The sequence below is a fragment of the Bos indicus genome, chromosome 8 (assembly GCF_029378745.1).
Source record: "Bos indicus isolate NIAB-ARS_2022 breed Sahiwal x Tharparkar chromosome 8, NIAB-ARS_B.indTharparkar_mat_pri_1.0, whole genome shotgun sequence".
In the NCBI taxonomy this organism is placed as follows: Eukaryota; Metazoa; Chordata; class Mammalia; order Artiodactyla; family Bovidae; genus Bos; species Bos indicus.
Window position 1 is genome coordinate 43,381,278 of NC_091767.1, and position 6,879 is coordinate 43,388,156.

Sequence of the window (6,879 nt, forward strand, 5' to 3'; positions counted from 1 at the left end):
TTTTCAGTTGCCCTGCTGCTGCTAAGTTGCTTTAGTCATGTCCGACTCTGTGCGACCCCAGAGACAGCAGCCCACTAGGCTGCCCCGTCCCTGGGATTCTCCAGGCAAGAACACTGGAGTGGGTTGCCATTTCCTTCTCCAATGCATGAAAGTGAAAAGTCAAAGTGAAGTTGCTCAGGTTGTCTACTTGAAAGTTATACAGTCGTGTCCGACTCCTAGCAACCCCATGGACTGCAGTCTACCAGGCTCCTCCGTCCATGGGATTTTCCAGGCAAGAGTACTGGAGTGGGGTGCCATTGCCTTCTCCATTTCAGTTGCCCAGTCATGTCCAATTCTTTGCAACTCCATGGACTGGAGCACACCAGACCTCCCTGTCCCTCACCATCTCCCGAAGTTTGTCCAAGTTCATGTCCCTTGTATTGGTGATGCCATTCAACCATCTCATCCTCTGATGCCCTTTAATTGTAGCACATCTTTTTTTTTTCCCCTTTGCCTGCCTTTCAAATTATTTTGTCTTTAGTTTCCAGCAGTTTCTCTCTATTGTGCCAAGATATAGTTTTATTTTTCCTGTTTAGTGTTTATGTTATTTCTTAAATCTGTGATTTTATATTTTTTACCATATTTGCAAAGTTAACAGCCATTATCTCTTCAAATATTGCTCCTGCTGCATCTAGTCTCTCATTCTTTTAGAATTCAAGTTTCAAATATGTTAAAGCTTTTCATGATGATCTATGTGATTTTTAGTCTTTTACCTATTTTTCATCTTTTCATCTTCAACTGAAGATGTTTTTTTCTAAAAGACCTTCCTGATGTATCATCTAGTTTACCAAAGTTTTTTCTCAGCTTGCTTTAAACACCTATTAAACTTGATCCATTGTATTCTTAACTTCAATTAATATCATTTTTATCCCTAGACAAGATATCCCTATTTAGTTCTTTTTCATATTTTCTGGTTTTCTGCTAAATTTTAAATCCTATCTCTTAACTTCTTAAGTTTGGTTATTTACATATATATGTTCAATAACCCCATTGTCTGGTGCCCTAAGAGACTGTTCCTGTTTTCTTTTTGTCTCCTTTGATTTATAGTCTAGTTTTGTCTACTTTGAGGACTTTCCTGGTGGCTCAAATGGTAGAGAATATGCCTGTAGTACAGGAGATCTGGGTTCAATCCCTGAGTTGGGAAGATCCCCTGGAGAAGGAAATGGCAACCCACTCTAGTATTCTTGCCTGGAGAATTCCACAGACAGAGGAGCCTGGTGGGCTACAGTCCATGGAGTCACAGAGTCAGACACAACTACTTTTATACCTGGTTATTTTTTCTGGAATTTTAATTAAAAACTGTAGAGATGATTTGAACTTTTGAATATGTCAGCTTCCTAGAGAGAATTTAACTTTCTACTGGCAGGCAAGGAAATGGGGGCATTAATTATCCAGATCACCATAATCCAATTAGGGTTTGAGATTACTCAAAATCTAAACTTCAGTTTCTGCAAGGGTTGGTCTATTTCTTGAATACCCTTACTCATATAGTGGTACTGGGCTTTCTGTGGTTTTGACCCAAAGATTCCAATTTACTTGCTCCCCTTTTCTTTGAAGAGCATTAAAATCCAATTTTGGCACTACAAACCCATGAGCCTGTGGAAAATTCTATTCAGCTCTTTATCAGTAAGTGAAATAAGAAATACCTCCAGGATAAAACCACTTCCAAATGTTCAACTCTTCTCTATGCTTTATTTCCCAGACCCAGGCCCTAGAATTTCTTAGTACCTTTCTTATAGAATTGCAAGACCTTTAAAAAAGGACTTTTAAAAATTTATACAGCTTTTCTTTGTCCTAAGTGGGAAATTAGAACTAAAGCAGATTGTACCAGAAGACTTTGGTACAGACAGACTTTGGTAAAGACTATCATTACCAGAAGTCTCTTCATGGAATTTTTTAAAGCTCAAATTGCTCAATATTCTCTTAGATCCCATTTATTTTTTAAAAGATTTATTTTAAATCTTTTTCTTCACCTTATACTCACAAATAAACTGACTCTCATCTATTCCCTCAACAATCCACCAAAAAATCTAAGGCAGAAGTCATCAACTATAAGGCAGAAGTCATCAACTACCTCTATTTTCTAAGTCAACATGATCCTTTTTAGCCATCTTCTCCTTCAAATTATCAGCAACATTCATCACTACTGATATTTCCTTTTCCCTTTTAATATTTTTAGAATTTTGAATCAAGTGTCTAAATTTATTATTCAAAAATAAATAAACCTTATAAGGAAATAATCCAGCTTCATGTTTAGAAAATAATTCTTTCAGCTCAAAATTTTAAGCAATGTGAAGTGTAAATACCTCAGGAAAGGTATAGCAGATCCATATGCACTTTTGCTTATACTACTTCAACTTACTTGCTAAAGAGAAAAAGAGTAACAGTTTAAGTTCATTTCTGTCTACAACTTGTTTCATTGAAGAGTTGTCCTAGAAAAAGAGTACAATGAGGATGTGAATCAGTTGTTACCTCCTTAGTTTCTACTGTTTCTCTTTGTGTTAGCTTATTACTCAAAGTGTAACCCTCAAGTCTAAAAACACCACATTTGTGCCCTATAAGATAGGCCTAAAATATAAGCAAACTAATTTATTTTGTCAAGTCACAGAGCTGGTCTAAAACAGGCAGAGGAAATATATCTATGCTAGACTCTTCTGAAAGAGTATTTGTTTCATAAACAGATACATACATATCTGTTAATATTCTTTATAGTACCAATGGTGATTTAAGGAATTTTTATTCACTTTAAGGTCATACTTCACAATATATATAGTACAATTCTACCGTAATAATAGTCATTATTATTTATACATTCAAGTCAAAAATTATATACTGAATGCTATTTGTTAGAAATTATTTTGGCACTAGAAACCCAGAAAGCAAAGCTTGAGTATAAAATATAAGTTATAAACCAATGTTATCAACGCTATGATGACAGTCTGCAGAGCTCTTTAGGAGACAGATATACCCACACTGCTGACAGCTTTTTGTTTCCCATTTTTCTGAAGCAGCTGACTGCCGTCAAAGACCAAGAAATTAGGCATAGTTGCCTTATAAATTTGGAGACACCCGGTGTTGCATTTCAACATTGTAAGAGCCATTGAAATGGGAGACTCAGGGTAGTATCTGGGGTCCAGAACCCTCAAACCACATGCTAAGGAGCCACATAAAATACTTTCCTTGAGCTCTCAGGCCATGCGAGTCTACAGTAACCAATTTCCTGTTAGAATCCTCTGAGCAAGAAACAGGCCTAGCAGGAGGTCTGACCCACTACAGACGTCTCTTATAAGATAAACTGCCTTCTTTTCCTCTATCTGGTAACCCCAAATGGCTATCATTAAGATCCTTTTTACTGCACCCTCTACCTATCCATTATCAGAAGGGAACACTGGATGCTCCTGGAGACAGAGACGAAAGGTATTTAGGCAGGGACTTCTGCCTAAATTCTGCCTTCACGCCTTTATTGAGTGAGTCCCTGAGACTGGGCAGATTTAAATAGACCCAAGTTAACTGGCTCAGATTTTCTCTGTCAGTGTATACTCTAATATTTGTACCCTACAAGGAGGTACAGAGAAGAAGTAACTCAATCTGTGGAAGGAGAAGGGGGCGTGAGGAACTGTGAGAGAAGAGCTTTTCCTGGATGGAGGTTAAGGTTAAATACGAGTTCACAAGGCAGATGAAAGTTGGGAAGAGAACACTTCAGACAAAAGAGCATCACAGCAAAGACATGGAGGAGCAATATAAATGAGGAAGGTGCGTGCTATGTCACTCAGTTGTGTCCGACTCTGTGTGACCCCGTGGACTGCAGCCCCCAGGCTCCTCACTGCAGCCCCCCAGGCTCCTCTGTCCATGGGATTCTCCAGGCAAGAATACTGAGTGGGCTGCCATGCCCTCCTCCAGGGGATCTTCCCGACCCAGAGATCAAACCCACATCTATTACATCTCCTGCATTGGAACTAGCGCCATCTGGGAAGATTTGAATGAAGACGACAAACAATTTTTTATTTTTGACATTTTTATTTATTTATCTCTCTCCCCAACCTTCATCTGTTAGTTTATGAGCAGGCTAAGTCTTTTCTGCATAATTTTTGTTAACAGCAGGACCCATCACTGATTTCAAGCACTTCCATGTTCTTCCTGGTCCTTCTTGGGGAAGAACAAGTGATTTTTTTACTCTGCCTATTAAAAACTTGTCATAAGCCAACAGATTGGTAGTGAAACATTCGTGCATCCAGCACCCATAAGGCTGCTCCCTTCACCACCGCCATTCGCTATCTCAATAATCTGTTCTAACACATGGCCTGCAACTATTATTGACTGAGGTCTCTCCTCAGTCAAATATCTTTCAAGGGGATAAGAATATTCTAGTGGGTTGCTGTCACTGCTCTCAAAAAAAAAAAAACAGCTTTTACTCTCAGGTTTATGGCTCACTGGGAAGGCATGACAAAAACCTCAGCAAGGGTTGAACAATTCAAGACAGCATAAACACAAATGCATACTTTTCTTGCTTTGCTGTTAAACAGTTACCTTCATGTTGTCCTGTCCAAACTGGCTTGCACTGGGCCACAGATGATGCTCATGATAATATTTTTTGTTTCAAGAAATAGGAAGTCTTCTTTCACTAAGAAGACTATAGTTTAACATCTCAATAATGAGAACCTCAAGTTCTACTATATCAACAATTCTACCACCTTGCACAGCTGGAAAAGGACAGTGACAGTTATCTACAACCATGGACATCTTCAGATTTCAAATGTATCAGGAAAATAAAGGATCTCTGTCACTTCCTATGACGTGGGCATGAAAAGGTAATTGCAACAGCCCAAGACCAGGAGAAAAAAATATTTTAGAGGAAAAATGTCTAGGTTATAAGAGCAGATCTAGTTTCAGAAAGTTCAGTTTGATAAGCAGAATATAGTAATCTCTCAATCTGATAGCTAAGCAGGCTCAGCCTAGAGAAGGAACTCTTGTCCTCACTCTGCAAAGACCTCAGTAAGCAGGCTGGTAAGCAGGAAGGTTCTACAAGCAGATTAAGGACCAAGGCACCGAAGTCTGGCTAAGTGCCAAAACTCCAGGTTTGGGGTAGGGTAAAAGCAGGTCCCAAATTATTCATTCAAAAATACTCATGAAGCCAATTCTGCACAGGGTTATGTACCAGGACCTGAAGTATGGCAGTGAAAAAGACAAGCACTGGTCCCTGCTCTTCAAAAAATTTATACTCATCGAGGGGAACAAGAGTTAAGAGACAAAATAAGTATCATTTAGCGTTACAAAAAACATCAAATAAGGCACTGAGGTAGAGAATATGGTGGGAAAGAATCTTAATTTAGAAATCATGGTCAGGGCATGTTCTCTGGGGCAGTTTCCTTTAAGCTGTGATGCAGAAGATAAGAAAGAGCTAGCCACTTAAGAGGACAGCATTCAAAACAGAGGTGCGGCATGTGCAGAGGCATGGAGGTAGGAAAGTAGGTGGTGATAAAATAAGATCAGAATGGATGGGGCAGGCCGAAAATTGGAAAAGTGGCTTGGATTGTTCAGCAGAGATAAGTTCATGAATGGTCTTATAGAACAAAGTAAGAAGCTTGGATTTTATTCCAAATTCAGTGAGTAGCCAATAAAGAGTTTTATGCAATAAAAGGGATACAGTGTCATCTCAAATAGGAGAATATTACTTTGGCTGTTAGGGAGAGAAGTGACAAAGCGAGGGCAAGAAAAAAAGTGGGAAAACAAGTTAAGAGAAAGATGGTGGGAGATAAGACTCAGGGAGATGGTGGAGATGGAGATAAAGGAATGCATTTAAAATATATTTTTAGAGCTTGAATTGAGAACTTGCTGCTGGATGAAAGGTAAGGAGTTAGGATGTTGGAGAATTACAGATAACTTCAGATTTCAGGCCAGAAAAACTGGAAAACTGTTACTGCCAATTCCCATGTTGGAGAATACCCAAAAGATGAGAGAAATCTGAAGGGCGAAATAGATAGGCTACGCTTGAGATATGTGTAAGACCTCTAAATAGAGATATGAAGTAGACAGATTTGTGAATCTGGATCTGAGATGAGAGGTCTGGCTAATGATATAAATGTTAGTAGTCTAAAATGATATGGACAAAATCACCATGGTGAGAGAAGAGGGGGGAAATACAGTTAAGGCTCCACCTGTACAGAATTCCATAAGGTAAAGCAAAGTTCTCAACCTGGCTTCACATTAGAATCACATAGGAATGCCTATGAGATGGTCCTGCAGCCATCAGTGCCCTCTTTTGATAATACCCAGTCATTGCTGTCTAACTGTGAATTCCTACAAATCCATGAAAGTCCCAAAAAAACTGGTCTAAAAAACTGAGGTTGGAGAAATGGCTCCTGGGTTCAGAAACATGACTGTTTGTGATAACTTCTGCAAGGAGAATTTCAGTCCTCTCCTTCAGAGGGTCTGGGGTTTGAGGAGGGTTTATTAAGATCATCTCAATTAACAAACTTGGGTAGCAAGTCTGACTTAGTTGCAAGGCCTCTAGATAGTCCTGACAGCTCCTTAAACTCCCCAATCCTAGCTGGCCTTGGGATCTGGGAGTTGCAGAGCAGCCTCAAATAAGAGAAGGAAGACTATAAGGACCAGGAACTACCAGAGTCAACAGAAGAAAAGAACATATATGCAAATTGGTATTAATGGTCAATGTTTCATAAGAATGCAACTGAGGCACAGATGGAACAATTATTAATCCAAAATGGGATATGGGGATTAATTTAAGAAGTATTTCAAGCTCTGAATAGGTGGTAGGAAAGTGAGCTTGCCCTATTTAGCAAATAAATACATAGGAGGTGTAGTTGAATTTGAATTTCATAT